Source organism: Panthera uncia, chromosome A2 (genome assembly GCF_023721935.1).
Source record: "Panthera uncia isolate 11264 chromosome A2, Puncia_PCG_1.0, whole genome shotgun sequence".
NCBI lineage: Eukaryota > Metazoa > Chordata > Mammalia > Carnivora > Felidae > Panthera > Panthera uncia.
Window position 1 is genome coordinate 76,241,104 of NC_064816.1, and position 8,486 is coordinate 76,249,589.

The 8,486-nt window shown below is 40.4% G+C and overlaps 1 pseudogene; it reads right to left on the minus strand.

Annotated features, from left to right (window-relative positions):
* Nucleotides 1–7,393: 7,393 nt before the first annotated feature.
* Nucleotides 7,394–7,816, minus strand: LOC125930784 (mitochondrial import inner membrane translocase subunit TIM14-like; annotated as a pseudogene).
* Nucleotides 7,817–8,486: the final 670 nt, after the last annotated feature.

Here is an 8,486-nt window from a genome sequence, read left to right on the forward strand (position 1 = left end):
AAGTGTAAAGGCTTTGATAAGGAAAGCTGCTTCTAAAATTTTAGAAATTCCTGCTTTGGAGGAAGCTAAAGTTTTAAGTAAACGTTTTGACTCCAGAAACTGTTGGCAAGATAATGTCACATTCACATACTTCCAGGAACCTTACCGTTCGCCATCATGGCTTGGCCAAAGATCAGCCTTTAGTCCATAACTGCAAACACATTTGCCAAATTGGTCCTTAAGAAAAGTTCCTTTCAGTTAATGCCAGAGGAAAGGACAGTATTTAAGTAATTCTGGAAACTAGGATTGAACCACAGGTTGGTCTGACATCTGAGACCTGGGGCCTGTTGACTTATGGTTGAAATAATGAAACAGATATCACCCAGTAGAAGGGAATTCCCATTCATTCATTCATTCATTCATTTATTGTAGGCTTCACACCTAGCGCAGAGCCCAATGTTGAGCTTGAACTCACGACCCTGAGATCAAGACCTGAGCTGAGATCAAGAGCCGGACACTTAGCTGACTGAGCCACCAAGGCACCTCCAGCTTTTTAAGAGAGCGAGTGGCAGGAAGTAAGGTAAACCCATTTCTTCATCTCAATTTACCAAGGATTGGCTATCATAGGATCAATTTTAATGATCTAACTGGTATACTACATTGGAGAGAGAATTAATGTTTTATTTCAGAGAAGGCAGTACATTTGTGCCTTGATGCTAAATGTTCTCAAAATGAAAAACTGACTTAGAAATGCATTTTCTTTTTTTCTTTTTAGCTATCATATGCAAACTATTAGTCTCTTCTAGAAGGATCACAGGGAACTAGCACTGAAGAAATGAAATCCAGCTAATCCCTCCAAGAAATTGAAGTTTCAGGACATGACTTTTGAAAGGCAAATGCATGCTGACTCCTGCCCACAGACCAAGAGCCAAAGTGTATCTGAAAGCCATTGTCAAAATAAGGAGTGAGGACATCTGTGGTGAAGACCATCCTCTGTGATCTTTTTTTTCTTTTAAAGATTTATTTAATTTTTAGAGAGAGAGATCAGAGTGTGAGCAGGGAAGGGGCAGAGAGAGAGGGAGACACAGAATCTGAAGCAGGCTCCTGGCTCTGAGCTGTCAGCACAGAGACCCATGTGGAGCTTGAACCCACGAACCATGAGATCATGACCTGAACCAAAGTTGGACGCTTAACTGACTGAGCCACCCAGGCACCCCTAAATTATTTATTTATTTTAAGTAATCTCTGCACTCAGCATGGGGCTTGAACTCATTACCCTGAAATCAAGAGTCACAGCTTCCTCTGACTGAGCCAGCCAGGCTCCCCTATCCTCTGTGGTCTTATGGGCAAATCATTTAGCCTCTCTGAGCCTCACATACCTCCTTTGTTAAATGGGCATGATAATACCTTAGAGGGGTGTTGTGAAGGCAAATAAGACAATGGACGTGAAAGCACTTGTAAGCTATATGGTGCTATCCAAACATTGGCTATTATTGCTGTTACCACATCAGCCCACCCAACCTCATTGTCACCTCTACCCCTCAACACCCTTCTAATAATAATTTTGGATTTCCATCTCTCTAACCTCCTCCTCATCCTCCTCGTCCTCCTCGTCCTCCTTGTCCTCCTTGTCCTCCTCTTATTCCTGTCTCAGGAACCAACTTCCCTTTTCAGTAGCTCTCTTCATCTTCCACATTCAATCTAACAAGTCTTATATCCCCCAAACACCTGTCTGCAGTAGATACTGTGAGATGCCCCCAGGGCCCCCCTCTTCAGAACTAGGCCTTATTCCCACAGCTGCTGGATGGGTTGCCACCTCACAGCCCTCTGCCCTCTCTGGAAACTGCCCTCAGCTGAAGAGACCCACCACACCCAAGGTTACACCCCTTTCTGGGGGTAAGCACCCACATACAGTGACCGATGCTTGAGGCCCGGACTCCACGTAACGCAGGACAACCCTGAAAAGCCATCCCAGCATCTGCACTCCCTGCAGGTCAGCCGGGGTCTCCGTGAGCCTACTTGCCTCATCCCAGCCCGCCTTCTCGTGCCCACCTGCTGCTGCCTCCCTTTCGCAGGTGCTGATCCTGAGAACCCTGCACAATACACTTCTTTCACCCTGATCTTTCCCGGTTGACGTCCCAGGAAACCCAATCTACAGCACCATCCTCAATTTATTCACCTCCTTCCATCTCCACTCTGTTCTGGTTTCAGCCAGCACCTTCCCTCAACAGCCTCCCTCCTAGCTCCCTGCCTCTGCTCTCAACCTTTTTTTGTTTTTAATAATCTCTACACCCAACGTGGGGCTTGAACTCACAACCCAGAGATCAAGAGTCCCATGCTTTATAGACTGAGCTAGCCAGGCACCCCTGCTCCTGACCTTCCTGACCCTCCCTTTTCCTCACAATTGTCAGTTATCTTAAAATATTCAATGACTTTTATTTTATTTCATTAGATAATATTTGATACAAAAATATGACATATACATAATTTAGGAAACCATGAGGAAAATGAACCTATGAACCCTTCACTCCATTAAGATCTGGATCTGTTAAAGCTGCCTGTATGCCTTTCCTTGATTATAATCCTTCCCTACTCTCCATGAGTAACCACAATCTTTTTTCTTTTTTTTTAAGTAAGCTCTACGCTCAACGTGGGGCTTGAACTCGCCACCCCAGATCAAGAGTCGCATGCTCTACCAACTGAGCCAGCCAGGTGAGCCAAGTAACCACAATACTGTGATTTGTTTTTATTATTCCTATGCTTATACCTTTATAGTACTACAATATAGGTATTTATTTCTAAATAACATATAGTTTAGTGTTGCTCCTTTTTATATTTATAAAAATGGAGCCACAGTGTGTGTGCTGCAACTTGTTTTTTCCCCTTTCAACATTATGTATCTAATCTAATCTAATCTAATCTAATCATTCACGTAGATGTTTATGAATTTGGTTATTCATTTCCCTGTTTATAGTAATAGTAAATTAATCAATTAACTGAAAAATAAATTTTGAATAATTCACTCTTTATCTATTCTCTGTTGATGAATATTTGTGTTTTGCATTTTAGTACCTGCTTTGTTTGTTTGTTTGCTTGTTTGTTTTTGGTTATGTGCAATATTTTCTCCAGCATATATAGCTAGGAAGAGAATGAATGAGTTTAGTATATACAAATGTCCAGTTTTACAAGAAAACGCCAAGTTGTTTTTCAAAGTGATTATACCAGATTTTACTCTCACCAATAAATAGTATAAGAACTCTCACTGCTGCACAGCCGGGCTAACAGTTCTGTCAGACTTGTGATTTATGCCAATAAAATGAGCATTATCATTTGCAATTAATTTACATTTTTTGATTACTACTGAATATCTTGTCATGCTTGCCATTTGTGTGTGTGTTTTGAGAGAGAGAGAGAAAGACAGAGCATGAGCAGGGGAGGGGTAGAGAGAGAGGGAGACACAATCTGAAGCAGGCTCCAGGCTCTGAGCTGTCAGCACAGAGCTCAACGCGGGGCTTGAACTCACAGACTGTGAGATCATGACCTGAGCTGAAGTTGGAGGCTCAACTGAGCCACCCAGGCACCCCTGAAGATTTTGTTTTCAAGTAATCTCTACACCCACCATGGGGCTGAAACTCACAACCCTGGGGTTAAGAGTCACGATCCACCAACTGAGTTATCCAGGACCCCTGTGTTTTCTTTTTTGTTAAATTCCTATACATATCTTTTGCTCATTATTTTTGTTTTGGCTTTTAGGAAATTGATTTTTAAGATTTCTCTATGTATTCTGTATTGTTAACCTTTACCAGTAATATATTTAACAAACATCTTCTCCCAATTCATGGCTTTTAGTTTTCTTTGTGGAATATTTTGTTGAACAGAAGCCTTTATTTCAGTCTAGTGGAGTTTACAATGATTTCCTTTATGTTTTCTTGTGTTTTGTTCAATAAATCCTTCCCATTTCTGAGATCATCCATATTTTCTCTTAAAAGTTAAAATTTTGCCTTTCACTGTTAAGTCCTTAATTCATCTGGAGATTTTTGCGTACAGTGCGAATCAGATGTGTAATTTCCTTTTTTTTTTCTTTTTTTTAAATGTTTATTTATTTTGAGAGAGGGGAAGAGAGACAATCCCGGGCAGGCTCTACACTGTCAGTACAGAGTCCGATGTGGGGCTCGATCCCATGAATGGTGAGATCGTGACTCGAGTTGAAATCAAGTCAGACGCTTAACTTACTGAGCCACCCAGGCACCCCTAATTTCCTTTTTTTTTCAGGTGGATAGCTGAAGCACTGTGACTGTAACCCTATTTGCAAACTAAGAAGCTGGACTGCCATGGTCTATGGATACCGGCAGAACACATGAGACTCCTAGTCAGAGACAAAGGACTTCATCACCCACAGCCCCGGCAAGCAGCGTGTCAGCATTGGTTCCCTTTGTCCCATTCCCAGAGGGCTATGAGAAGAGGGCTGGATAATACCTGCATTGCAGGAGAGGAACCCTGAGCCTTAGAGAACCTGAATCTTTTATAATTGGGCAATAAATTATAAATTTATTTATAGTCAGGCAAACCTGACTTTGCCTTACAGGGAGTTACTATCTTTATTAAGGAACAGTAAACAAATCTACCTTTTGTTCTGGAGGGAGGCCTTATCTCTGTCTTCCCAGGCTGTTTGCTATACTAAGAATCTTGAAAAGACAGCCTGGAATAAAGGCAGTTAGTGTCTCTGCTCACAAGATGTGCAGAAACATGAGTCTCAAGTAGAATCATCTCCCAACAACAACCAAATGTTCTAGCACCATTTACTCCCTAATATATACTTTTCCAACCAAGTTATTGTGCTATCTCTTCTGATATTAATTTTCTTTTTTTTTCAACTTTTTTTTTTTTTTTTTTTTAATTTTTGGGACAGAGAGAGACAGAGCATGAACGGGGGAGGGTCAGAGAGAGAGGGAAACACAGAATCCGAAACAGGCTCCAGGCTCCGAGCCATCAGCCCAGAGCCTGACGCGGGGCTCGAACTCACAGACCGCGAGATCGTGACCTGGCTGAAGTCGGACGCTTAACCGACTGCGCCACCCAGGCGCCCCTCTTCTGATATTAATTTTCAAAAAAATACATTCATATACTTCTAGGCTTTGTATTTTGCTTCATTGGTGTGTCTATCTTAATTATCATAGTTTTATAATAAATAAATATCTGATTGAGCAAGCCTTTCCACCTTGTTCTTTTTCAGAAGCATCATGGCTATTTTTGGCATTTGGTACGTCCACAAAAATTTATATCTATATCTGTATGTATGTATGTATGTATGTATATATCATCTATCTATCTATCTATCTATCATCTATCTATCTATCTACATATATATGCTTATTTTAAGTAGGCTGCATGTCCAATGTGGGTCTTGAACTCACAACCCTGAGACCAAGAGTTGCATGCTCTACTGGTTGAGTCAGCCATGTACCTCATGCCTCCACAAAAATTGGGAATCAGCCAAATTCCTTAGCTCTGATGGAATTTTGGTGGGCATTTCTTGATTGTACAATTTGAGGAGAATCAGATCTTAATGATATTGAATTTTCCTATCAGTGAATATAGTGTATTTCTATATTTTTAAAGATCTTTAAAGTCTTAAAAAATTTTTTTTAAATGTTTATTTATTTTGACAGAGAGGGAGACAGAGTGCGAGTAGGGGAGGGGCAGAGAGAGAGACACACACAGAATCCGAAACAGGAGCCAGGCTCTGAACTGTCAGCACAAGCCCGACACGGGTCTCAAACTCAAGAGCTGTGAGATGAACCTAGCTTAAGTCGACGCTCAACTGACTGAGCCACCCAGGTGCCCCAATTGTTAAAGGCTTTCAATGAAGTTTTCTAATTTTCTCCCTTTAGATTCTATTCACATTTTGCTAGAGGTATTTCTAGGTATCATGATTTTTGTTGCTATTGTTAAAGATATTTTTTGAAATTATGTTTTCTAATTGCTTGCTGCTATGCTAGAGAAATGCAACTTTAATACATTGATTTTAAATCTAGCCATCTTGTTACTTTGTTACAGATTCTAATAATTTTTATTTGTAGCTTTGGTTTGTTTTTTATGAGGGCAATTATATATCACTTCTTGGCCTTTAGCACGATCAAGTGTAGTATCTGTTCTTATCAGTTTAGTATAAGGGTAATTACAATCCTAAAATGGTGACAGTTTTGTTTTTCTCTTCAAATTCTTAATCTTTTATGTCTTTCTGTTGTTTTACTGTGTTGCCTTCAGTAATGTGGACAGATTTACTGATGGGGGGCTTATTTGTCTTGTCCTTCATTTTAAAGGGACTACTTTTAATATGACACAATTATAAGTAAAAATATATTGTGTGGTAGAAATTGTTTCTTAGGAATATTGTCCTTACTCCTAGTTTGTAAACAGTTCTTGTTATTGTAGATGACTTTAAGTTTTATCAAATGATTTTTTTTTGTATTTATCAGGCAATCATACGGCTTTTATCTTTTAGCCTCTTAATGTGGTGACTTTTGCTTGAATGTATTTCAGAATGATGTTTGTATCAGGATTCAGTTGGCCTGTACTGTTCCTTTTTCTTTCTTTCCTTTTTTTAACTTCTTAAAAAGTTTAGGGGCGCCTGGGTGGTTCAGTCGGTTGAGCGTCTGACTTCGGCTCAGGTCACCATCTCGCGGTCCGTGAGTTCGAGCCCCGCCTCGGGCTCTGGGCTGATGGCTCAGAGCCTGGAGCCTGCTTCCGATTCTGTGTCTCCCTCTCTCTCTGCCCCTCCCCCATTCATGCTCTGTCTCTCTCTGTCTCAAAAATTAAAAAAAAAAAAAAAAAAGTTAAAAAAAAATTAAAAAAAAAAAGTTTATTTATTTGAGAGAGAGAGAGAGAGTGAGCACACCCATGAGTGAGGGAGAGCCAGAGAAAGAGAGAGAGAGAGAATCCAGAGCCTGATGTGGGGCTTGAGCTCATGAACCATGAGATCATGCACGACCTGAGCTGAAAACAAGAGTCGGACAATTAACCAACTGAGCCACCCAAGTGCCCCACAACCTTAGAATTTTAATATTTTGTGGGTGAATTGAAACTTTCATTATCATGTGGGGATTGTTTGGATTGCTAAAAATATTTTGTATTGTTTATATTTGGTCTGCTATTAATATAGCTTTTTTTTGGCTAATATTTGCCTAGGATATATTTTTCTATTCTTTTATTTTCAATTTTTCTGTGTCCTCATGGGTTTTTAAAAATCCGATCTCACAATCTCCTTGACAAATTTAATCTATTTTTATTTATTTTGTTTTCTAATTTAGTTTTATTTCTTCTGTCTTACATTGGGCCTTTTATTTGTTCTCCTTTTCCTACACTTTTCTCTCTCTCTCTCTCATTCTCTCTCTTTTTTTTTTTTTTTTTTAGCTTTGAGGCATTTGATCATAAAAAGCTGGCACTTGTATACATAAACTAACAAGAACTTAAAATTCACCACACATTTACTTCATTTTTAGCATGACTTTCTAGTAAATCTTTAGCTTTGTTGATTTGGGCTGCTATATAAGGAGATCCTTCCTTGTCTGGGTTATTTAAAAGCATAATTTATTGAGGAGCATCTCTGGTTTTTCCTTTATGGCAGTAGGGCTTATGGCTAGTAAGTGTTAGTGCTGCCTCTCACTTTGGCATTTGGGGTCCAAAGCCCAAACCCCTAGAATAGCCACCACCGAAGGCAGATTTTGGAGGACTTTGAAAAATTTGTTTTACTGAGGCTCCATGTTTCATGGGTTGCAAAATAGCCTGTAAATCTTGCAGCAGCAATGGTCAGTCTGTTACCACTGTATTGGCCATAGCTTTGGCTCAGTTCCTCAGCCTCCATGGAGAACGTGTTTCATCCACCCCAAAGACAGCAGCCGCCAATTCCATGCCTCTACCAGACAGTGACATGGCCACCACCCCCTGATTTCTTTTTATTTTTAAAATGCTTATTTATTTATTTTGAGAGAGGGAGAGAGTGCACATGAGCGAGCAGGGGAGGGGCAGAGAGAGAGGGTGAGAGAGAATCCCAAGCAGGCTCTGTGTTGTCGGTGCAGAACCTGACACGGGGCTTGATCCCACAACCCTGAGATCATGACTTGAGCGAAAATGAAGAATTGGATGCTCAACCGACTGAGCCACCCAGGCGCCCCACCCCCTTTGTTTTGTTATTCCACCTCCCCTCATTGTTTTGAAACTATATCTTCTATTGTTCACTTTAAAATTTATCATTTATGTTGAACTTTAAAAATTTTATTACTATTATATTTTTAGTTTTTTAGAGAGAGAGAGAGAGAGAGAGAGAGTGAGAGTAGGGGAGAGGGGCAGAGGGAGAGATCGAGAGCATCTTAAGCAAGTCCACGCTCACCACGTAGCCTGACATGGGGCTTGATCCCACAACCTTGGGATCATGACCTGAGCCAGTAAGAGTTGGAATGCTCAACTGACTGAGCTATCCAGGCGCCCCTATATTGAACTTGTTTTTT